The sequence below is a fragment of the Belonocnema kinseyi genome, chromosome 4, assembly GCF_010883055.1.
Source record: "Belonocnema kinseyi isolate 2016_QV_RU_SX_M_011 chromosome 4, B_treatae_v1, whole genome shotgun sequence".
Lineage (NCBI taxonomy): Eukaryota > Metazoa > Arthropoda > Insecta > Hymenoptera > Cynipidae > Belonocnema > Belonocnema kinseyi.
This window is the reverse complement of record NC_046660.1, coordinates 52795150-52821757: the sequence shown is the minus strand read 5'-3', so window position 1 is coordinate 52821757 and position 26608 is coordinate 52795150. Positions and strand designations below refer to the sequence as shown.

The following is a 26608-nucleotide window of genomic DNA, read 5'->3' as shown; positions in this document are numbered from 1 at the left end:
ATATAATATTAATAATTTGTTGTATACATACAGCATACAATTTATCTTTGTCATTAAAAAATTTATTTATTTCATAATATTTTTGTAATATTGTGAAAAATTCTTTTTTTCTTGAAAATTCCACTGCTTTGTTATAAAATTAAAGAATTTGATAAAAAATTCGTCTTTTTCAAAAAAATTATTATCTCGTCAAAAAATTAATTTTTTTAATAAAAATAGAACTGCGTCATCTTTGGTTAAATCTTGATCTTTCTCAGTTTAAGATTAAACTATTTAGTCTAAAATGTATGGATTTTATCGAAAAGTGGTCTTTCTCCATAAAACAATGATCTTTTTGGTTTAAAATTTATGTTTTTGGTTGAAAATTAATCTAACTTTTGCAAAATTAAACAATTTGACTAAAAAGTATCCTTTTTGGTTGAAAAGTCAACTCTTTTGTTGAAAATTCAATTTTTGGTATAATTAAAAATCATTTTCAATAAAAATTAAAAATTCTTTGGTGGAAACATTAACTATTACATTTTTTGTTCAGAATTCATCTCTTTTGGTGAAAAATTAAAATGAATTATTGTTTTTTTGGTTAAAAATTGTGTTGCTAACTGAAAATTTAAATATTGCAGGTGAAGTTTCTTCACTCAAGTCAAAAGTCCTTTTATTTGGACTTTATTAAACAATTTTGTTTAAAAGTTGTCGTTTTTTGTTTGAAATTAATTTTTGGATAGAAGACTATTCTTTTCGATTGAAAACTTATGTTTTTTGTTGAAAACTAATGTTTTTGACTGAAAAATCAATTATTCGTTGACAATTAACTTTTTTTTCACAAATTCATATATTTCTTTGAAAATTCGTCTTTTCTGGTAGAAAATTAATATTGTCAGTCAAAATTTTTGGTTAGTACGTTACAAATTCTAATACTTTTTTCGCTATAAAATTAATTTTCTTGGTTAAAAATTCATGTTTTTCATTAAAAATACAACTGTTTTGTTGATAAAAATCGGTTAAGGATTCAAGAATTTTTCTGGAAGTTTGTCCTTTTTGTTAAATAAAAATGTTTAGCATTCAGTAATAAAATATATTTTGTGGAAATATTTGTCACTTTATTGCCTTTTTTCAAAAGTTATTCTATTTTGTAAAAGATTCAATCAATTTTCAATTTTCTGAAAATTCATAATTCTATTAAAAATTCATCTTTTGGATTGCAAAATCAATTATTTTGTTAAAAAATCATTGTTTTATGTTTGATAATTTATTTTTAACTTAAAATTTAAGTATTTCATTTAAAGATATATCATTTTAGTGGAAAATTTTTCTTCTTGGATTTCAGTTTAACTACTGTGTTTAAAATTTGTTGGCTTTCAAATAAAAATTATTGTTTTTTAACGAAGAATTCAACTATTCAATTTTTGGTGCTCAATTTATCTTTCTTAGGTAAATGTCTATCAAGTCGGTTAAAAAACTATCTTTTTGATTGCAAATGGTTCACTTCTTTAAAAATGCGGGTTTTTTCTGTAGAAAATTAATCTTATTGTTTGAAAATTTAACTATTTTGTAGAAAATTCAATAATTTAAAAAAAATAGATGCCTTTTCAATAAAAAATTCTTGAGAATCTAGTTTAGGCGAAGTAATCTACCATAACATGATGTAATCAAGAGGAATCGTATGCAGTTTAGAGTAATATTGGGTAATTTAGAGTAATTTTGTAGATAGTGGTAATCTAGGGTCTACGGGAACCGCAGAGCGCGAGTGCTCAGTCGAGTATGTTGCGCAATATTATGAATTGCAATCGGAAACATTTCAGGCGGCCCTGAACGTTTACGTTTTGAGGGTACCGAATTAAAATCAAGGCCAATGCGAGCAAACACCCGAAACTGCTGTTATATCGGATCTCTAGTGTAATTCGATATAACCTGCCGTAATCCACTTCCGCTGGACCGCGTTTTTAGGAATCGTTGTGAATAAATATTTTCTAATAAGAAATTAAATTTCGTAGAAAGTATTACAATTATTTTGATGAATACAAATTTAATTAGAAAGAATATTGGTATGAAAAAGCGACGGGGAACGATCGTGACAAGGTTGTCTTAATCGTCTTAATCAATTAATGGCCAATATGGAAGTAAAGACTGCTGAGATGAAATTTCTAGCAAGTGGAGAAATTCTAGCCGATTACTGAAAGTCTGAAGAAAAAACACCAAGATTCGTTGGAATCTTGATCACTATTTTCGATCCAATCGTATCGATGTTTGGAATCCAACGTGAGTGCTCGCTAGGATTTCAAAGCGCCGATGGAATCGTGCTCTGGATCGCAGATCGATTACTGGGAGAATCTGGTATGTCATTCTTGAATTTAAGCTTACGTTGAATGAATATTTACAAGAAAATTCTAAGTCAACTTTCGTTCAGATTCTCTTTTTTGACATTTGCGGGGTGTTTAACCGAATAAAAACAGGATTTTATTTTTTGATCGGGAATTTGATACATTTTTAGAAGAAAAATATATTTAGGCACTTACCTAGTCCAAAACTCTTCTGGCGCTGGCCAGCCCGAGATTAGACCAGCTAGACTCTAATTTGTCGTAAATCAGACAGCCTTGTGAGGGGCTGCCCAGAGCTGTAACACTTTTTCAAGATCAAAAAATACTCCAGTCAGAGGTGAATAAATTAAAAATAACTAAATTAATTGTACATGATATATTCAGTGTGGCCGCTGGACCTGGAAAACGGGAAAACTCTGAAGAGAAATCTGTCCAAATTCGATTTTAAAATTTTCTTAAATAATTAGTTGAATTGATATCTTTTTAAATTATGATATCATTCAGTTTATAATGCATAATTGATTTGATGGAATGATTCTAAATCCGTGGAAAGTTAAAGAATCTCCAGATTCGTAATTAACTCGTAATCAAAGGCATTTATTGAATTAAAAATATTGTTTACGTCTAAAATATTCCATTTTTAACCCATTCAATTTAAAATTTTTAATTAAGACAAAAAGAATTAGTTAATATTCAAGAATATTTCAATTTTTATTTAAAGCGAGTAAATTGAAACCACATATTTAAAAGTAAACAATTTGAAACATAAATGTTTGACATAGAAAGCTTTGAATTATTAAAATTTGGAAAAGCTCTTAACATCTTAACGTACAATTTTTATTATTCTACTTGATAAAATGATTAATTTATAAGCAAAATTGTTGAATTTTGATGTATAAATAATAATTTAACAGGTATTATTTTTTAGGAAAATTTTCGTAAGCTTAAGAGATATTTAGAAGTTTTGAAAGAATGTGAAATTAATTAAAAACTTTAAATGATATCAAGTAATTTATACGAAGTGTTTGAAAAAAAATTCAGAACTTCTGAACATATTTTAAGCTAAATAAAAATTTTCGTCAAATTTTTGGAAAATCTTAAAAATTAAAAAAAATCCTCAAATTCTTCCTGAGTCGTTTTTAATAATATTGGAATTCTCTTAAAATCTTTTTGAATATTCTATTAAAATAATTTTCCAAAACGAAGAATCATTTTCAATTGTCCTAGGATTTTTCAGAAAACGTTTTTATTTGTTTGGAGCCTTTCACAAATCTCAAAAAGCCTCTACATTTTTTGTAAACTGCAAAAATCTACATTTTGTTTCAAATTAGTTTGTGAGTATTTGCACTGAAATTTTGTTACCTATTACCAAATGTTGACGATAAACACACTTTATTAAAATTATTTGAAATTAATTCAAGTTCTAAATTAATTTTTTATCTTTTTCAAACTTCTAAATATCTCTTAAAATTATTCTAATTATTTCTAAACATAATAAGTGTTCAATTGTTATTTAGAAATCTAAAGTTTAAGGATATTTTTTCGTTCGCAGGATTTTCTGAAATTTGTAAGACAAATTCGATTAATTTTTAAAGTTATTGAGAAGTTTTTAAAAAATTTCGAAAATAAAGCTAAATTTGAAAATATTTAAAATTACTTCTAGATTTCTCAAGATTTTTAAATACAATTTTCAAGTTTTTCAAGGATGCTTAAACTATTCAAAAAGAAAGTAATTTAAATTATAATTTATTCTTTGATTGATTTATTCTTTAATTTCGAGTATTAAAAATGTTAAGCTGGATTTATATTTTTCGAACTTAATCTAAATATTTGAACTCTATAATTTTTGAATGTTTAAAATTCTGAATGTTGCAGATTAAATTGATTATAATTAAAATTATTCAATTGAAAAGGTTTATTACCTTCCAGTTTATACGCGTAAATTATTGAACAATTCAATAGAGAATTTTTGAATTCAAAAACTTATAAACTTATATTTTAAAAGTTAAAAATTTAAGAGTTCCACTTTGAATGCTTTAGTTAGTTGTTTATTTTGTATTACTTGTACTTTTACTGTATAGCTTTATATTTAGATTTTTTACATTTTATTGACTGCGAAAAATATTTGCGCACCAGAAAAAACCGGGAAATAACCGGGAATTTTATTCTTTGATTAAAACGGTCACCCTGTATATGATAAACAAATAGTAAATAATATAAGAATAGGAATAATGAATAAATTGCTGAAAAATATTTTATTTTCCTGTAGAACCCCGGTATCCAAAATTGTTAGCAAAACTACAAAGAAAAATCTTATTATTAAAATATATTAAATTTATTAAATTTATCGCAAGAAAAATAAATTCGTGCAAAATTTGCAAGCGCTGTGAATAGAATTAAACAGCGCACGCTACCACTATACTAGACTACCGAATATTAAAATTCCTTTCCAAATACAAAAAGCATCACTCATTCCCTAGATACATTAAAATTACTTATATTATTTTTTTAAACATGGTATCTTATATTTTAATAAAATTTATTTTGATCTATAAGAATAATTATTCTGTTAATTCTTTAATGGACGGTTAAAAGGTGTTAATTGATATTGAAAAAATTCTAGGAACTAGATATAACTGAAAAATAACAGTTTTTATAGTATATTTTTTTTATCTTTTTGAATATCCTGTTTATTTTTTCAACGTGCACAGAGGAAATTTTCAAGATTGACACTGAGTAATATTCATGTTCTTGAAGGCTGATTACTGCCTGGTCTGAGCAGACTAGGCCCTCAAGCAAATAAGAAAAAATTTATTTAATGAATTTTTATTTTTTATAATTTTAGGGACCCTGCCAATTTTTTTAAAATAGTGAAGACTAATTTACTGATTTACACTCTGGCATTGTTATGTTATGAAAGATTATTTTAACAGTTTTAATATTTTATTTAAAGTAATTTTAGAGTCTCTGAGATTTTTTCAAAAATAATAAAAAAATTTCACTAATTGACACATAAATTCTCATATTATGGAAAGCTGACCAGCGCCAAATATGGGCCAAATCAGTCAGTCAAATCTGGATTCATTTTAATAATATTAATCGAAGTGCCTTGTGACCTTAAATTAGGAATAAGTGGTCAATTATTTTTCGTAATCTGAAATACTTGTCCCGAATTGTCGGGACTAGTCCATTCCCTTTTACAACTCCCCTAATTGTTCAGGACAAGCAGTCACAGTCAATATTAGTTTCCGATTTTGAATAATTTTTTACCCTTTTTTGATTATTAAATAATAGTGAAAAAGTTTGACTAATTGACACCTAGAAGTTTTAAAGTTGTGGAAGGCTGAACAGCGCCAGATTTGGGCCAGACTAGATTGTCAATATTAGACGGTCATTGTTAACTTTTTCAATTGTGAATCTTCTACTTTAAAAATTTACTATTTTGCGTCTTTATTTTTAACTGTATTTTTTTGCATTTTAAGAATTAAATAATAATTATTCCTGCAAGACGATTATGACATCTGAATCTGTTAAAAATTAACCAAATTAATAGGTTTTTCGTTCAAAATTTAAACGTCCTATTGAAACTTTAAAAAAAATCATCAAATGAAAAATAATTGTATATTAATAGATTTGTAATTAAACGCCTTTATTAAATTTTGAATCCTATCCATATATTTTTTAATTCTAAAATATTCTATTTGACTCTCTAGAATCAATTATTTTTAATTAAATAAAGAGTAATTTTGACATATCTATCAATATTTTACGAAGCTGAGTTTTTTGAACTGAAGGCCTTTAGTTATTTATTTGTTCTTCTAATTGGAAGAGGGGCATTATATATTTTTGAGGTATTTATCGAGTTAGAAAGGAGAAAATTTTGGTGTTCAATATTTTTTAAATTGGAAGAAGATTGACTTTTTATTTTTACTATTTTTATTGAGCGGGAAGAGAACATATTTTAGTTTTAAAAAATATATATCTAAGCATTGGCTCTTTTTTTCTTTTACTTATATTGAGTTGGAAAGTATGAATTCATGCTGCTTTATGCGGAAACGACCTCTTTTTAAATAAATTATTTATTGGGCTTGAGGGATGAATTTTTCTTTTAAAATAAAAAAAGGAAAATGTCTTTATTTTTCATATATTTATTGAGTTCTGAGGGATACAATTTTGGTTCTTCATTGTTTTTTGAAATTGGAAGAGGATAATTTTTTTATCTTCAATATTCTTATTGAGGAAAGTGTATATTTTTCACTTGTTTATGGAGATCGAAAAAAGAAAACTTTCGTTCTCAATTTTTTGCTGAAGTGCATGAAGCCAATTTTGCTTGTTAATTTCTATCTTTTGAGCTTCAGGGGGCGACTTTTTATTTTAAATCTTTTTTTTTTAATTAGAATAGGTTAATTAGAAAAAAAATTTTGCATTGAGTTGGAAGGGAGGATGTGTGGATTCGAAATTTTTTCTAGATTGGACGAGTGGCACCTTTTTCAAAAATTTTGTTTGACATGGAAAGGAGAACATTTTGAATTAATTTTTTCCTGAATTAATAGGGGTACATTTCTGTATTTTAATAATTTAAATCGAATTGGAAGTAGAAAATTCTAGAAAATTAAATTTTTTCTGTATTAGAAAAAAAACCCTTATTATTTTTATCATTTTTATTGAGTTGGAAGGGATCAGAGTTTGGTTATAAATTTTATAAAACAAAATTTTTATTTTTTTTCTGAATTGGAAAAGGAAAGAAACAGATTTATGTTTAAAATCTTCATTTAAATGCGTTTTTATTTAAATTAGAGCTCTAAAAATTATATTTATGATTTAAATTTTCCAACCAAATTCAAATGAAAAAATTTTTCGTTTTCAGAGTTCGAAGTATTTTACTTCGATGACCGTGAACAACTTTTGCGAATCAGGAAAAAACGGATTTTTTTTCTCGTTGAAAATGGCCAACCTGATTATTTAAATTTTTAATTTTTAATAAAATGATCATCTCTATCAACTCCTGCAGAAAATCGTAGTTAATCTGAAACAAGATCTTTCAAATTAAAATTTGACTACAATCTCTTTAGTATTTAAAAATTTAAAGAAGATTCTTTTTTGTAACAGCTTTTCGATTAACTGATCGACACTTACAAGAGGACACAGCTTAATCGCTCTGAAAAAGAAAGATGCTGATTTATGCGATCATAACAAAATTACGGGGTCCATGATGACTCTTTTTTACGATTCATGTAAATGTGTGAGATTAATAAATGTACTTAATTATGTATTTAGAGTTCAAATTAAGGTCGCGTAAAGTGGCCCTGAAAAAATCCATGCATTGATTGCAATTAATTTATATGCAATATTCATAGTAGTAACGAATACTCCAAAATTTTGCATCATATATTCAGAAAGATACTTAAATACAGAAAAACATATTTTGTACTATATTGCATTTATTTATAGATGCATAAAGTTTGCGGATAAATTTAATTTGAAAGAATTTTTAACATTAACTTTCAGTAAAGACATGAATTTAAATTTGAGTTAAAGACAGGGAATTACTGTAAAGAATTATAATTTTGAGTTTGGGACAGAAAATTTCTTCAAAGTTTTATAATTTTGAGTTTGAGGCAGGGCATTTGCTAAAAGTATTATTATTTAAAGGCTGGGACAGAAAATTTCAATACAGAAATATAATTATGATAATTAGGGCACAGTGTTCCTGACAGGATTATAATTTTGTATTTACAACAGGGAATTTCGTAAAGAATTATAATCATAACTTTGAGACAGAAAATGTTCTAAAGCTGTAAAAATTTTGAGCTTGGTTGGAATCGAGAGTTGCAGAAAGAATTATATCTCCTGAACAGGGAATTTCGTTAGGACTTATAATTATGACTTTGGTACGCACAGACAAAACTAAGAATAAAATTTGTTGCAGGAAATTTTTTAGAGCGATAAAGTTTTGTTGAGCCAAGTTCGCGTGTTACGGAAAACATGTATTTGACATGGGAAATCAAAAGAAATTTTAACCGATATTTGTGTAAAGTTCATTCTGTGAAGTTAAGTTTTTCTGCAGAGAATCATTCGTCGGAAATCGATGCAAAGTTTATCTCCTGTTTTTTCTGTGCGAAGACTTTTCTAAAAGAATTATAATTTTGAACTTTGAACTGGCAGTTTCGCAAAGAATTATAATTATGACTTTGTTACAGGGAATTTTCTGAAAGTATTATAATGTCTGGTTTTAGGCAGGGAATTTCGGTAGGAAAGCATAATTTTGTCAATTGGGACCGAGATTTTACATGCAGAACTATAATTTAGATTTTTGAACAGGGAATTTCGTGAAGAATGATAATTATGACTTTGATACATAGAATTTTCTAAAACAATTATAATTTTTAATTTTATGTAAGGAATTCTAATCAGGAAACATAATTTTTACTTTGAACAGGGATGTCCAATGCAGAAATATAATTTTGAATTTTGAATACGGAATTTCGTAAAGATTTACAATAATAACTACGATATAGAGATCTCTAAAAGAATTATAATGAAAAATTTGAGACGGGATTTCGGTAAAAAAAATTTTGACTTTCAAACAGAATATTTTCTGAAAATAATTTAATTTCCAGCTTAGGACAAGAAATTTCGGTAAAGAAAAGATAATTTGGACTATTGGGACAGAGAGTTTTCCTAAAGAATTATGATTTTCATTTTTGAACAGGGAATTTTGTGAAGAGTTATAATTTTGACTTTGGTACAGAAAATTTTTGAAGGTTTTATAATTTTCAACTTGGGACATGTAATTTCGGTAGAAAAGCATAATTTGTACAATTGGGACAGAGATTTTCATTGCAGAACTATAATTTTGACCTTTGAACATGGAGATTTGTGAAGAATTATAATTATGACTTTGGTACAGCGAATTTTCTAACATTATTTTAATTTTGAGTCTGAGGTATAGAATTTCGGTGAGGAAACATAATAATTAATTTGAATAAAAACATTTTCTAAAAGTATTATAATTTTGAGCATGGGACAGGGATTTCGACGAAGAAGCCTAATTTCGACAATTGGGACAGAGAATTCCCGTAAAAATTTATAATTATAGTTCAAGGGTAGGAAATTTTCTAAAGGTATTGTAATTTTGAGCTTAGAACAGCGACTCTCTGTAAATAATATATAATTGTGACTTAAGGAGAGCAAATTTGTTTAAAGTATTGTAATTTCAAGCTTAGAAGAGCGAATTTCAGTCAAGAAATAAATTTTGACTTTGGACAATATTTTTTGTAAAATGATTATATTTTTAAGCTAATGACACGGTTATTTCAACAGTATTTTGACAATTGTGGCAGGGACTTTCCGTGAACAATATGTAATTATAATTTTAGGATAAAACATTTTCTAAAAGTATTTTTTTAGAGCTTGCGACCGGGAATTTCAGTAAAGGAACATAATTTTGACTTTGGGACTTTGGGTTCGATCCCTGAGCCGGTACCTCTGGAAATTTTTCAATGTACCTTTACCGAGATTCTGGTGGTTCGGAACCCACCTTAAGCTGTAGGTCCCTCCATCGTGTACTTGACTGCAACCCAGTCCGTCAATGATGGGGTAAAACCAGGCTTTGTCCAATATGTCTGGGCCGACTACTTTCATCAGATCACTTGATTGCATTATAAAAATGCGTCCGTGACTGATGATATATACTGGGACAGCCCCGTGCAAAAATGATCAAATAAAAATCCATCTCTAACCAAAAATGCCTTCGACATGTTGGGCAGTATAAGCCTGTGACAACATTTCAACACTGAAATGTTTTTATAATAATAAGAATTATTATTATTATTATTATTATTATTATTATTATTATTATTATTATTATTATATGTATTTATAACTTTCGGTTAGAATTTTTTTTGAATTATTGTAATTTTGAGCTTGGGACAGGGACTTCTTGAATGGAATTATTATTTTGCCTCTTGAACAGGAAATTTTTATCAAGTTCATAAATTTTATAAAACTATTATAATTTTGAGTTTGAAAATGGGAATTTCTTTAACGAGATGCAATTTTGACTTTTGTACAGAATATTTTGTAAAACTATTATAATTTTAAGTTTAGGACAGGACATTTGAGAAAAAAAATTATTATTTTAAGCTTCGTACAGTTAATTTTAGTAAAGAAACTTAATTTTGAGTTTGAAACAAAGAATTTCACTAAAGAAGTATAATTTCGACAATTGGGACAGGGAATTCCAGTAAAAAGATATAATTTTGACAATTGGGCCAGGGAATTCCAGTAAAAAGTTATAATTTTGACATTTAAACAAAGAATTTTGTGAAAAATTATCAATCTTATTTGCAAACAGTGAATTTCAGTAAAGAAATATGATTTTGGAAATCGGGACGTGGAATGTTCTATAAGAATTATAGTTTTAAGCTTTGGATAAAAATTTGTAGAAAGAATAATAATTTTAAGTTTAAAACATGGAATTTTAATAACTAAATTTAATTTTCTAATAAGGGAAAAGAATTTCAGAAAATATTTATGATTTGGACATTTGAACAAGGAATATCCGTAAAGAATAATGATTTTTAGTATAGATCAGGATATTTGAGTTAAGTAATATAATTTTAAGTTTAAACCAATTAATTTCTGTAAATAAGTATAATTTTAACAACTGGGACAGGAAATTCCTGTCAATAGTTATAATTTTGACTTTTATGCTAAGATTGTCAAAGGATATTATAATTTTGAGTTTGGAACAGGGAATTTCAGTAAAGAAATATAATTTGGACAATTGTGAAAATTTCAGTATAGAAAATTTCCAAATTAGAAGAGAAAATGTTGTAAACCAAGATAATTCTGACTTTGGACGGAGATTTTTTTACATGGATCTGGAGCTTCTGGAAATAACTTCAAGTCCGATTTTGGAGAATAAAATGTTTAAAAAATCCCTTTTCTAGAAGTGTAATTATTAAAAAAAAATCTCTGTTCGAAATTAGAAATATTTAAAATATGTTCGAATTTCTTCATTTGTAAAATCATTCAAATCTTTTGAAATCACTTCGATTGATTAGGAAAAATGAACAATCAACCGGAAGTACTTATATGAACAATTAATAACTTCAATAAAAAATTTCCAATTTTAAATGTTCAAAATTGAACAAAGTAATGTATACCTAAATAAATCGATGGCTCACCTATTTTATTTTTTGCAAACAGAAAATTTGTTTCTACATCGGTTTAATTCGTACTCTATTTAGACTTAAATACCTTAGGGGTCAATTTATGCCTCTTCCGTGGCAATTATGTACGTGACAGGCATGCCTCTTGGGTGTTATCTGCTAATTATGACTAAACCACTTAATTAGCACCGAAGAACCCGCTGTCGGTCTTACCTTGATTACGCGATCAGATCATTCCTTAAACGTATACCAGATTTTCCTATTTAAAAAAAGTGCTTTCAATACAAGGATTTTTATACCAATGTGGAACAGGGTGACGGAGGGCAGGGAAAACCTGGTAATCAAAAAAACTTTTTGGGTCAGAGATAGTCAGGGAAAGTCAGAGAAAAGTGAGAAATTCTAGAGACGACTAAAAAATGCCAAAAAATAAATTATAAATAAATTATTATATTAGGGGAGAGTGGTCCTAATTCGGCACAATAAGAGTTTTTGTCTAAAATAGAGGGGAAACAGGGTTTAATGGTGCTTTCATGTTTATGGTCAAGTACCGCGATCTTTTATCTAAAATTCTGTGTCGTTCAGAGCAGTGTGGAGTAATTTTTTCTGTTACAATGTAGGGCGAAGTGAAAAAGTAGATTTTTGCTATTTCTAAAAAAGGTGGTCCTAAGTCGGCACCCCCTGTTCGTGCATTGACACATATTTTTTCCGCTAAATTGACAGAAAAAGGACTGGTTATGTAAGTTTATGAGAAAATGTTCGAATCTAAGCCATTTACAACAATAAAAAAAACAAGTAAAATATTGTAAATACGAAAACACAAAAAAGGACACCTACCTGAGACAAGCAGCATGAATTCAAAACACAACTAAACTAAAGGAAAAATTAAGAAGATACGAGTGATACGGAAGTAAAACAAAACAAAATAACAAACAAATAACAAAAGCAACAAGAAAAAAGTGCCGACTCAGGACCAACAAATTCGAATAAAAAATCAACCTCATCAGGCAAAAGCACACAGAAAAAGAAAGCGACGGATGCTATTGATCAGGCTTTTAAAAATATTTAAACAATTGTAGCTACTTCATAAGAATGGAAAAAATGTAATTTTGTTTGCATGAAAAATGTATACCGCACTCACGCTGTAAAGAGCCAACTAAAGGTTAAGACGACACGCGCGCCATCTCTGAGAAACACGAGGGTGTCGGCTTAACCTACAGTGCCGACTTAGGACCACTCTTCACTAACGAATTATAAAATATCCAAACTAAAAAATTCTTGAATTCTAAATTTTCCTAATTAAAATAATTACATTTTTTTATAAATTTGTATTTATTTATTAAAAATAAGAAAATAAAATACTTTAATAACAAAAAATTATTTTCAAAGTTATTTAAAATTTAAACAATAATTTTAGAAACTCTTAACATTAACACTCATTATATTTCATAAGACTAATAATAATAATATTTCTAGAAAAATTTTAGTTGCTTCAATTCAGGAATGTTCGGTTTCGGATATTTTAAAAGTCGGGAATTTCATTATTCGGGAATTTTGTTATTCTTGATATTATACACCCTCGGGAATTTTAGTATTGCAAAATTTCTTGATTTGGTAATACTATTATTCAGGATTTTCGCTATTCAGAAATATTTAAAAAAATATTATAATTCAGGAATCTTATTATTTTGAAATTTTCCAAATCAGGAATTTCATTATTCGGGAATTTTATTACTTAGGAATTTTGCAATTCAGGAATTTTATTATTCGGGAACATTAAAAACTGTTTGAAAATTTTATTATTCGAAAATTTTTTAATTCAGGAACTTTTTTATTCGGGAATATAATTAGTTAGGAACTTTCCAATTTAGGAATTTTATTTTCGGGAACTTTCCATATCGGGAATTTTATGATTTGGGATTTTTATTATTTTGGAATTTTCCGATTCGGGAATCTTATTATCCTGAAATTTTACTATTTGAAAATTTTCGAATTCGGGATTCTCATTCTTCGTAAATTTTATTATTTGGGATTTTTATTTTTCAGGAACTTTCATATTCGGGAATCTTATTATTCGACAATCTTATTATTTACGAATTTTCTAATGCAGCAGTTTTATTTTTTGGAAATTTTTAATTTTGGGACTCTTTTTTTCGGGAATTTTCTAATTCGGGAATCTTATTATTTGGAAATTTTCTAATTCAGACATTTTATTATTTGTTAATTTAATATTCAGGAATTCTCAAATTCTGACATTTTTTACTCGGAAATTTTATTATTCAAGATTTTTATAATTCAGGAATTTTGTTATTCGGGAATATTGCAATTCGGGGATTGTATTTTCGGGAACTTTCCAATTTGGAAATTTTATTATTCGGGAATTTTCTAATCTGGGAATTTTACTATTTGAAAATTTCATTATTCAAGAATTTTATAATTAATGAATTTTATTATTCGGGAATATTTCATTTCAGGAATCTTTTTTCGGGAACTTTCCAATTCGGGAATTTTATTATTTGAAAATTTCCTAATTCAGGAATTTTATTATTTGGGAATTTGATAATTTATTATCAGATAATTTATTATTCGACAATCTTATTATTTAAGAATTTTCTAATGCAGCAGTTTTATTGTTTGGAAATTTTTAATTTTGGGACTCTTATTTTCGGGAATTTTCTAATTCGGGAATCTTATTATTTGGAAATTTTCTAATTCAGAAATTTTATTATTTGTTAATTTAATATTCAGGAATTCTCGAATTCTGACATTTTTTTACTCGGAAACTGTATTATTCAAGATTTTTATAATTAAGGAATTTTATTATTTGGGAATATTGCAATTCGGGGTTTATATTTTCGCGAACTTTCTAATGCGGAAATTTTATCATTCGGGAATTTTATTATCAGGAATTTTTTTTATTCAGGAATTTAATATTCAGAAATGTTCATATTCGGAAATTTTATTATTGGGAAATTGTATCATTTAAGATTTTTATAATTCAGGAGTTTTACTATTCGCGAATTTTGGTTAAAAGTTGATCTCTCTAAGTTAAAAAATAATAATTTGGTTCAGAGTTCAATATTTGGACGAATATTTAATTATTTTATTAGAGATTGAACTATTTTTTTGAAAAGTAATTATTGTGGTCAAAGAATCATCTGCGTTGTTTAAAATGCTTCATTTTCGATGAAAAATTTATCTTTTATTGTTGAAAGTCAAAAACTTAACTGTTTTGTCAAAAATTAAATATTTTGTTAGATTTAAGATATATTTTTTGTAAAATTGTAAATTTTACTTTTATATTTTTTGTTACAAATTTATCTACTAAGTTAAAAATTAGTGTTTTTTAAGTGGAAAAATAATATTCTTAGTTATAAATTTACTGTATTTTGGGTAAAAATGAACATTTTTGTTCAAATTTGAAACATTTTACAGAAAATTCCTCTTTTGTCTAGAAATTTGAACAATTACGATGAACTTTAAAAATTCTTTTTTCTTTGAAAATTTTTTTGTTTGTAAAAGTAATTTTTGTAAACGTAAATTTAACTGCATTACAAATTTGTAATTGCGAATTTTGTTTTTCTCTTGAAAGTTCAATTGAGCTTAAAAGTTCAACATATTGGACTAACTTATTGCTTTCTTGAATAAAAAATAATTGTTTGTTAAAATTTTGTCTTTCGGCTTGAAAACTGTCTACTGGAAAATTCGTCTTTTTTATAGAAAGCTTGACTGTTAATAAGTTAAAATTTGGTTTTTAGAAAGTTGTACTATTTTCTTTGAAAATAATGTTTTTTAGTTGTATATGCAACTGCTGTGTTGAAAAATCATCTTATTGGATTAAAAATTCATTTTTAAGCGTCGTAAATAATTTTTTTTTGTTTAGCATAGAGAAATAAATGTCAAATTTTTATCTGTAATATTTTATTGTATTATTCTTTTATTCCGTTTATGAAAAATTCGACGTTAAACACACAAGATAAAGAGTATGATGTAAAACGCAATATTATTTCAACAATCGTTAAGTTTATTTAAAAATTTTAATCGGATTTTTCTTATTTTGACAATAGAAGAAAACAACAACGTGACTGTGAATATAAATTGTTTAAACAAGTGAGACTGAGTAGTAGAGGTCTCTTAATGACAAGTTATTTACGTTTTTAAAGTTATTATCTTCGCATTAACCTATATTAATAGATAACAAAATTACTGAAAATAATACGGAAGTGTACTTTGTGTATCTATTATTCATGGTAATGAAAAGCCTGTTTCATCGCATAAATCAAAATACAGATAAACTCAAGAATGACTTCTTATCTCAAGCCGAATGTGCACACATAAGCGTAATAAAATTATAATAATTGAACTTAGAATTTGCTCTAGGATTAGAAAAATCTATTGTTTCTTTAACTCTCAAGAAATATTTATTTAATTCTAAAATAACAATAAATATTAAAGCGCGCAGCGCGCGTTCAAGTGTTCGGATTCCTATTTTCTTATATTGAAAATATAAGCTATTTAAAAATACATTATGGAACACATTTTTTAATATAAGGTTAAAACAAATTTTTAAAAGAATTAATTATATTGTATTGAAACTATTTAATTTTTAAATAAAAACCATTGAAATTGAATATCTGAAAATTGAAAGTGTTTAAAATTAAAGCATTTTTAATTAGAAGCTTTCACAATTGAAAAATACAAGACTGGGAATTTGGAAATTGAACAATTTCATTAGAAAGGAATTCAAATTTTGGCATTTATTAATAAAAGCATTTAAAATTTGAATAATCAAAAATTAAAAAGTCTTGAATTTAAATAATTTGTTATTTGAAGCTATTAAAATTTGATACATTGCAATTAAAAACTCATTGGAATTTTTTGAAGTCAAATATTTTAAAATAACAGAATTTTAATTTGTTACGTAAGAAAATGACTATTTAATACCAAAATTAATAAGACAATTTTCACTAAGTTCCCAAAATAAAATTTTTAATTTTGAACCTTTGTAATTGAACTATTTTAAAAAACATTCAAACGCAAGAATTTGTAATGGAACACCATTTTTCAACATTTTTAATTAAAAGGCAGATAATTTAATGATATTACATTGATATTTAAAATTTTAATGTGGATACAAAACAAGATTGAAATATATGATTACAATGTTTGAAATAATTGAAAGGCATTAATTCGTTTTTTTTTTTAAATGAACTTGACATGCTCAATATTGCAGAATATTTTCTAATAAAAATTATGTAATTTTCAGTGCCTAGTTGTATAATCTTATGTTTTTCAAAGCTTGAATTCGAAAATTCATTGTTTTAAATTTATATTGTGAATCAAAAATTGTTTAATTTAAATTAAAAATGAGTATGTCTAAAGCTGAAAAAATTCGATTAAAAACTGACGAAAACTAAATCAAAACAATCAAAAGTATTTAAATAAATTTAATTTTCATTTTTGTTTAATAATTTAAGTAAGGTTTTCAATATAATCATTAGGCAAAATAGTATCTTGGATAGTCTCCAAAATGGGCCTATGGCTGTGGGCTAGGATATAATTGTGAAATTGTTCTAAAATGTTTCACATTTGAACTTAAGACTAAACCATTTTGAAATTCGAAAAAGAACATCTATAAGAAATTTAAAAAATTTAAACCAACTTGATTAAGGATTCATATACTTTTTAGAAAATTTGTCTTCTTTCGATGAATTGAACTGCTTTTTTATTTTTAACCTAAATATTTTTTAGGTTAAACGTCAACTATCACATTATTCATTCAAAAATTCGTATTTTCTAGTTCAAAATTGAACTACTTGCTTCAAGATTGAACAATTTTTTATAAAGTATTATTTTTAGATTCATAATTTTATTCTGAAATTCATCTCTTTGGTTAAAAATTAGTTTCCTTTTGGTTGCGAAATAATTTTCTAACTGCAAATTAAGCAATTCTAGCTAAAAATTCATCTTCTGAGTTTTATCACTTTGATTAAGAGTTGAACTATTTTGTAAAAAATTATTCTCTTTACATTAAAAATTCAACTACTTGGATATTAAAAATTAAACTACTTTGTTAAAAATGTATTATTTCGGTTGAAGTTTGATCTCTTCGACTGGAACTTTAACTATATTGTCGAAATTTAGTTATTTATTTGTGAGGTAAAATTAATTTTTTTTTAATCCGAATAAGTGTCTTTTCCGGATTTTTTCGTTGTTAAAATTCTATCCTTTTTTAGCAGAAAACTAATAATCTTGGTTCAAACTTTTTTCTTCTTTAGTCAAAAATGAACTTTTTTGTTAAAAACACATATTTCCGTGTTCAAGATTCAATAATTTCACAAAAATGTTCCTTTTGGTATGAAAGTTCAAAAATTTTGATTAATTTTTTTCTTTCTTGACTGAAAAATTATTCTTTTCTAAGAAATCGTTTTTTTTTTATTTTTAATTTTAGTTCTTTTTCTTGCCTTTATATTGAACTCCACGCTAAATTAATATAACGCAATAAGAAAATGTAAATATTTTTGGTTTAAAGCTCGCCCTTTTTGGTTGATAATTCAACCATTTATTAGACTAGCATTTTGTTCCCTTTTGACCGAAAAATCTTTCTTGGTTAAAAATATAACCTTTCTGGCAGAAATTTTTTTTTTGTCAGTTATTTCAAATTTTGGTTTAAAAATGAATGTATTTTTTTTAAAGATTCAGCTAGTATATTCACAATTGTCTCTTTTTGACAAATAGAACTGTTTTTGCACATAAAATGAAATTTTTTCAGTAGAAATATTAATCATCACAATTTTTCTCAATAATGTATGTTTTTTAGTTGAAAACTGATTTACTGAACTAAAAGTTAAACTATATTTTTAAACATTAATTTTTTTGGCTAAAGAGTCATTATTTTAATAAAAAATTTGTCTGTTTAAAAATTAACTTTTTTGTTCGAAATAAATTTTTTTTGTCATACATTTTACTGTTTTTTAGAAAATTTGTCTTTTTGGCTCGCAAATTCAACAATTTGCTAGACATTTTTATTCTTTCTTGGCTAAAATATGCATGGTAGAAAATTCAAATATATTCCTAGGAATTCATCTTTTCATTTTCAAAATGTATCTTTTTTTGGTAGAAATATCATCTTTGTGATTATAAAGTCAACTCTTTGGTAAAAAATTAACCTTTTTGTTGTAAATTTATACTGTCCAATTGAAGATTTCAACCATGTTGATAATTTTTTTCTTGACTGAATTTTTTTTTTATATTAAAATTTTAATTAGTTTTTTTTAAGTGCATCCTTTTCTAAGTCATCTCGTTTTATATAAATTGCATACCTACTATGTACTATAATATAATTTACAATATTACACAAAACTATTGTTTTCAAATATTTTTCCTTTTTCGTTAACATTTCAACATGTTTGTAGAGTATTTTTCGTTTATGACTAAATTTTCATAAATTTGATTAAAATTTATTTTCTTGCTTGGATAAGAAAACCTTTTTTTGTTGAAAAATCCACTATTTTCTTGAAAATTCTCATTTTAGATCAAATTTAACTGTTATATATATATCTGTTGTATATACTGTTATATATAATATATCAAACCGAATCGTTTCTAGTTAGTAATAAATATTAGATTTCTTCGTTGATAATTTATCTTTTTGTTGAAAATTCAAATGTTCTCTGAAAAGTTAATCTTTTTGTTGAACATTCAACTATATGGTTCGTAATCCCACTTTTTTTTGGTGAAGATCAACTTTTTATGTTTGTAGATTAGAATGTTGTTTGCCGTTACGCGATTTTTGATCATTAACCCCCTTTCCAGTTAATGTTCAAGCCTATCGAAACAGAAAAATCCGTACTACTAGCGCTAGCGCTGTAATTTTTCTATCAAATATTTATCAATCTTGAATGATTTATTTTTAAAAATCTTCGATTAAAAAAAGACAACTTTATATTTTTACATTGAAAATGTTTAAAGCTTGAATTTAGGAATTTATTGTTTTAATTTTCTACTGTACCGAAAAAGCTTGTGGATCAATCTCTCTAGCAATTACACTAGGTGTAAAGTTTCACAGAGTCACCATTTAAAGCTCTCCACTCGGGTTCATTAGTTATATATGTTTTTTTTTCAAAAAAGTAAATATAATTTCATAACTTTTTTTAGTATAATATACTACCTTGTTTAAGATTATTTCTTTTCTGAAGAAAAGAAGGCAGAACATAATGAACCCAAGCTCGCGAGAAGAAGATTTTATTATGTTTATTTTGAACTGTTTTTAATTTGTACTGGTTTTTAAAAATTGTTTAATTAGAAATGCTTTAAATAAAAAATAATACACCAAGTCTTTTAATTTAAAAGTCTGAAACAAATATCTAAAAACAGGCAAAGAGCGACCAAAAACTTACAACCAACTCTGTGCTGACCCAAGTTGCTTATCAATCTCTCTAGCAATCACTTCACAGGGTCACCATTTATAGCTCTCCACTCGGGCCCATTAGTTATCTAGGCCTTTTTCAAGAGTAAATATAATTTCATAATTTTTTCTAGTATAATATTCTACCTTGTCCCAGGATGCTGATCAGTCACTCTAGCAATCACCTCAGGCGAGAAGCTTAAAAGGGTCACTACTTAAAGCTCTCTTCTTGGTCCCATTAGTTACCTAGGTCTTTCTGTTCAAGTCTCAATATTATTTCATAGAATCTTTGTTGGCAGATGAATTTACCTTGTTAAAGATGGTTTTTTTTCTGAAGAAAAGAAGAGCGGATATAATGAATCCAAGCCTGTTTTTCTATTGTGTTGTGAGTTTGTTACAGTAATACGATCTTGTCTCGCGAGAAGATTTTACTTAAATTTTTTACCGTTTTTAATTTATACCAGATATTAAGAATGGTTTAATTAGAAATATTTTAAACCTTAAATTCTGCATCGAGTCTTTTAATCCGAAAGTCTGAAAAAATAAATATCCAAAAACAGACAAAGAGCGACCAAAAACTTACACCAATACTGCTCCGTCCCAGTTTGCTGATCAATCTCCATAGCAATAACCCAAGGCGAGTCACTACTTAAAGCTCTTCACTCGGGGCCATTAGTGTCCTAGTTTTTTCGTTCAAAGGGTCAATATAATTTCATAAAATTCGTGCTTTTACAAGATTAATTAGTGACCAAAATCCCACAACCATCACTGCTCCTTCCCAGGTTGCTGATCAATTTGTCTAGTAATCATTCGAAGTGAAAAGCCTAAAAGTGTCACTACTCTTAGCTCTTCATTCGCGCCCATTAGTGTCCTAGGTTTTTCGTATAAAGGGTCAATATAATTTCATAAAATTTGTTTTTGTAGAAGATTTTATTTTATTAAAGATTTTCTTTTTTCTGAAGAAAAGAAGAGACGATTTAATGAACCCAAACCTGTTTTTCTACCTATTGTATTGCGAGTTTGTTACTGTAATACAATCTTGTCTCGCGAGAAGATTTTATTTAAATTTCGTACCATCTTTAATTTATACTAGATATTAGGAATTGTTTAATTAGGAATATTTTAAACCTTAAATTCTGAATCAAGTCTTTTAATTTAAAAGTCTGAAAAAAGATCTAAGAACAGACAAAGAGCGACCAAAAACTTATACCAACACTGCTCCGTCCCAGGTTGCTGATCAATCTCTATAGTAATAACCCCAGGTGAGTCACTAATTAAAGCTGTTCACTCGGGGCCATTAGTATCCTAGTTTTTTCGTTCAAAAGGTCAATATAATTTCATAAAATTCGTGGTTTTACAAGATTTCATCTTATTCAAGATTTTCTCTTTTCTGAAGAAAAGAAGAAAGGATAAAATGATCCCAAGCTTGTTTTTCTATTATGTTGCGAGTTTGTTACAGTGATACGATCTTGTCTCTCGAGAAGATTTTACTTAAATTTTTTACCGTTTTTAATTTATATTAGATATTAAGAATTGTTTACTTAGAAATATTTTAAAACTTAAATTCTGCATCGAGTCTTTTTATTTAAAATTCTAAAAATACATAAAACCTGGTAATGAGTGACCAAAATCCCACAAACAACACTGCTCCTTCCAGGTTGCTGATCAATTTGTTTAGCAATCATCCCAATTGAAAAGCCTAAAAGTGTCACTACTCTTAGCTCTCCACTCGGGCCCATTAGTATCCTCGATTTTTCGTTTAAAGGGTCAATATAATTTCATAAAATTTGTTTTTGTAGAAGATTTTATCTTATTAAACACTTTCTTTTTTCTGAAGAAGAGACGATATAATGAACACAAGCCTGTTTTTCTATTGTGATGCGAGTTTATTACTGTAACACGATCTTGTCTCGCGAGAAGATTTCATTTAAATTTTGTACCGTCCTTAATTTATACTAGATATTAGGAATTGTTTAATTATGAATATTTTAAACATTAAATTCTGCATCGACTCTTTTAATTTAAAAGTCTGAAAAAAAGATCTAAGAACAGACAACGAGCTACCAAAAACTTACATCAACACTGCTCTGTCCCAGGCTGCTGATCAATCTCTATAGCAATAACCCCAGGTGAGTCACTACTTAAAGCTATTCAAGATTTCCTATTTTCTGAAGAAAAGAAGAAAGGATAAAATGAACCCAAGCCTGTTTTTCTATTATGTTGCGAGTTTATTACTGTAACACGATCTTGTCTCGCGAGAAGAAGATAAATTGGAACTTAATGGAATGCCCTATATAGGGCATGATGTCCTGACTGGACTGATTCCAGAATGGTGTAGGACAGTAGGGTGTGGCTGGTTTCTTATGATAGTCTTTTTCTACAGGTGGTCATTGGGTCCAATGACCGAGTTTGCGATCGATTACATCACCGATGCGACATCACGTTTGCGACTTGTTCTCATGTAGTTGATCCTGATTTCAATAATAAAATTCATGATGTTCTCTATAATTTACATAATATCTAGCTAAAGTCACATAACCGTTCATTTTCCTGACTGGATATTTAAAGCAGGAAAGCGTATAGCCGAAAGAAAATACAACGGGACTCCCCCCCCCCCTGTAAGTGTGGTAGGGGTTCTGCCCTAAAGTCAGAAGGTATCACATTTAAGGGGGTCGAAAAGATAAAATTTTAATCCATGTCTATATATTGTGGACCAAAATAATTGAGAAAAAAAGATTAAGCCTTTGCATTTTTAAGCCAAATAGTTTATTTTTATTGGCTAGAAAGAGGATTTTTTTAGAAGACAGTTGAATTTTCAACCAGAAATGTTAAATTTTGGATAATGCAATTTATTTCTAGTTGAAAGAGGTGAATTTTAATTCACGAAAGAAGATTTTTCTAACATCGAAGATTGATTTTTAATCCAAAAAGACGAATTTTTATCAAAATAATTAAAATTCCAACAAAGTAGTTAAATTTTTTACTTATTAGCTGGATTTTTGGCCTAAAAAAAAAGAATGTTTTCATACGAAGATTCATTTTTTACAAAACAATTAGTTTTCAACCAAATTTAGGAATTTTAAACCAAATAGTAGGATTTGTAAACTAGAAAAATAAGTAATTTTAAAGACAGTTGCATTTTCAAGCAAAAAATATGGTTTTTTTCACCATAAAAGATAAATTTTTAAACAAGAAGATTAATTTTCTAGCACAATACGTATTTTTAACAAATAACATGAATTTTTGAATCAAATAGTTGAATTTTCAACCAAGACAGACGTTTTTTCTCGACGGGTCATTCACTGAAATTAGCGGTATCTGAGTGGATCTTCCGAAAAAGATCTAGCATTTTCCCGGTTCAAAATCATTTTTGACGGTTATTGTGATTGAAACATTTAAACTCTTGATATAAAAATGTTTTCATTTCAAAATATAAAAATTGAAATTCGATTTTTTCGACTTTTAAAAATAACGTTAAAAATGTTTATCTTAAAACGCTCAATAATTTAAGCATATAAAATAGAAGCTTTTGACACGTTTCAAGTGAACAATGTTAAACTAAATGCCGTTAAGTTGTGAAACTGTAAAAATTTTTAATCTTTTACGTTGCACAGTTAAAAGAATCTAGATTTTTCAATCCTAGTTATCATATTAAATTCAGAAACAATAAAAATTAAACGATTAAAATTTTTTTAACTGAATATTTATTGTATAAAATATAAATTAATTTTAATTTAGGTTGTAAAAAAGTTTAAAATTGTCTAATTGATATTTATTTTAAAAACCTGTGCTTATTTTAAAATCTTTTTGTATATTCTTGTAAAATTATTTTTCCAAATTATTAATTAATGATTTTAAATTCATTAAGGTATCTTAATAAAATTGCGTATAATTTTTAAACCTTTTAAAATCCTCAAAACGCTTAATTTTTTTCAAACTCTGCATTTTTCTTTAACCTTTTTCGAATAAGTTAAAACTTCAAATTATTTCTAATATTTTTACAAGATTTCGAAATTTATGAAAATAATTAAAAATGTTTCTAAAATTATCCAAAAACCCTTTAAAGTTAAAAAATAGCCTTTAAATCTTACAGAATCTTTTTTTCACATTTTTGAAAATCCTTTCAAGTTTTTAAAGATATTCTTTTAAAATTCATTGTTCATAATAAAAAATCATTTTTAATTTTGTTTGGAAATCTTATTAATTTTTTTTACTCTTTTGAAGATTTCAAAATGCTTAAAAACCTTCTAAAGTTCTTGTTTAAAATCTGCAAAAATACGAAAATAAAGTTTGAATCCTTTCAGGTTTTGAATTATTTATCAGCCATCTCAAAACTTTTATATATCTCCTAAACTCACTCAAATTTTTCTAAATTAATAATTAGTTTATATTAATTTATTTATCAACATTTTTTTTTCTTTCAATCGTTCAAAATATTCCCTTGTAATTAATTTTTTCAAAATGAAAAATCATTTACAATTTTCACAGGAATTTCGAGATATTCTTTTTATTTAAAATTCTGTTGTAATCTTCACAAATTTATATTTCGTTTTAAATAAATATCTCTTATACTTACGTGAATTTTTGCAAATTAATAATTGTACAGTTTTTATCCATATATCCAAACTAAACAATTTTTTAATTTTTCATTAACCTTATACGTTATAATTCATCAAAAATCATTCTTTCTGAATAAATGAAAATTTTATATAAATTCTAACTAAATGAAATTTTAAATTGATTGAATTCTTATTTTATTTCAATTTCATACTGCTTTTGTTTTAAAATTGAATAATTTTGATTTAAATTGTTTCAGAGTTAAAAATTTTCAACAGCTTAAGAGTTCAAATGTTTAATAAATTGACTTAAATAAATTAATAACTTAATCTATTTGTCAGTTAAACCTTTAAAATTACACTATAATCAGTTGAATTTTTTATAAAGTAACTCAATTTTTGTCATAAAAAAAAGAATTTTCAACCAAGAAGATTAATTTTTCAGCAAAAAACTTATAGTTAACAAAATATATGTATTTTCAACAAAATAGTAGAATTTTTAAGCTAATAAAGACGAATTATTTAGAGAAGGATGATTTTTCGCCCATAAAATATGAATTTCTATTCCAAAAAGGGGAATTTTTAGAAAAAAAATTAAACATTCAAAAAAATAGTTGACTTGTTTTTAAAAAATGCGAATTTTCAACCAAGTAGTTAAATTTTTAAGTCAAAAGGAACAATTATTTAGCATAAAGTTAATCTTTCAATCAAGAAAGATGATTTTTATGCTATAAAAAATGGATTTTTAACAAAATAAATAAACTTTCAAAAAATAGTTTTATTTTTTACGATAGAACTGATATCTCAACCTACAAAGGTGAACTTTCGATCAAAAAGATTAATTTTTTATCAAAACAAGTATTTTCAACAAAATACGCGAATTTCTAAACAAAATAGTCGAATTTTGTTTTTGAGAGGTAAGTCTGTAACCATTTTTAACAAAATAATTTAATGTTCAAATAAATCAATCAGCTTTTTGAAAACAAGATTAATTTCCTACTCAAATATATGGATTTTCAATTAAATAGTTAAGTTTCCAAGCTACAATCTAATTTCTTGAAAAAATTGACTTTTGAACAGGAAAAAAAGAATTCTTAAAAAGAAATTTAATTTTAATTTCAGGGAGATTAATTTTCAACCAAAACTGGAATAATTAAATTTTCCGTTGAAAAAAACTATTTTTTAACAAGAAGAAGATCATTTTTAGCCAATTAATTTAAACTAATGAATTTGTAGTAAAGTAGTTGAATAATAGTTGAATTCAAAAATAAAACGATAAATCTTCATTTAAATAACAATTATTTCCTGCACGTAGAGAAATTTTTAACCAAGCATTTGATTTTCTATCCAAAAAAGTTAATTCTTTAAAAAACATGTAATGGCCAATAATCCTTATCCGAAATAGATTAATTATATCAACTAAGCAGTTTTTTATCCAAAAAGGATAAATTTCCAACCTAAAAGACAAATTGGCAACATTAAATGTCAATTTTTAATCAGAACAGATCAATTTATAAATTAAAATGAAGTTGCCACATTGACAATGAAGAAAATTAATCATCAGTCCGAAAAATTATTAACTAAATAGTTAAATCCTCAACCAAATGGATGAATTTAAAACAAATAAGTTTCATTTTCTACTAAAAGACGAACTTTTAACAAAATAAATAAATTTTTAATTTAAAAATATAGTCTTCACTCAAAAATTAAATAGCTAAATTTGCAGTTAAATAAACAAAGTTTCAATGAAATAGTTCAATCCAGAAACAAATAGATGAATTTCGAACAAACAAGAATAATTTTCTGACAATAAAGAAACAGTTAAATTTTCAGTTTTAGAGACGATTTTTCAACGAATGAAGAACGAATTATCAACCAGTTGAATCTAACGAAAAAAGAATAATTTTCAAAAAAAAAACTTAAATCCTTAAAAAAGTAGAAGAATTTTCAACAAACAAGATTAATTTTCTAACAAATAGATGAATTTGTTAGCAATGACTTGATTTCTTAAGCTAAGAATTCGAATTTCTTGGAACAATGTCAATTTTTTATTACACGGATTATTTTAAGGGTCTATTAGGGGGAGAGCAAAATAAGATCAAAGGGGAAAAGTGTAGGATAGTCCGAGGAGAAATGGAGGAAGGGAACGAGATAACA

The 26608-nt window shown here is 26.3% G+C and overlaps 2 protein-coding genes across 5 annotated transcripts in view; one reads left to right on the top strand and one right to left on the bottom strand.

Annotated features, from left to right (window-relative positions):
- The window catches only part of LOC117171906, a 432989-nt gene that overhangs the window by 374612 nt on the left and 31769 nt on the right, over positions 1-26608 (top strand). The gene's annotated exons all lie outside the window — the stretch shown is intronic.
- The window catches only part of LOC117171909, a 136070-nt gene that overhangs the window by 90089 nt on the left and 19373 nt on the right, over positions 1-26608 (bottom strand). For 2 of the 4 annotated variants that reach the window (XM_033359558.1, XM_033359563.1), the window contains exon 1: positions 2514-2887. The gene's annotated coding sequence lies outside the window, so the exon portion shown is untranslated. Of the gene's footprint in view, positions 1-2513; positions 2888-26608 lie in introns of those variants that run through there. The other 2 variants (XM_033359559.1, XM_033359562.1) reach the window with 2 other exon arrangements.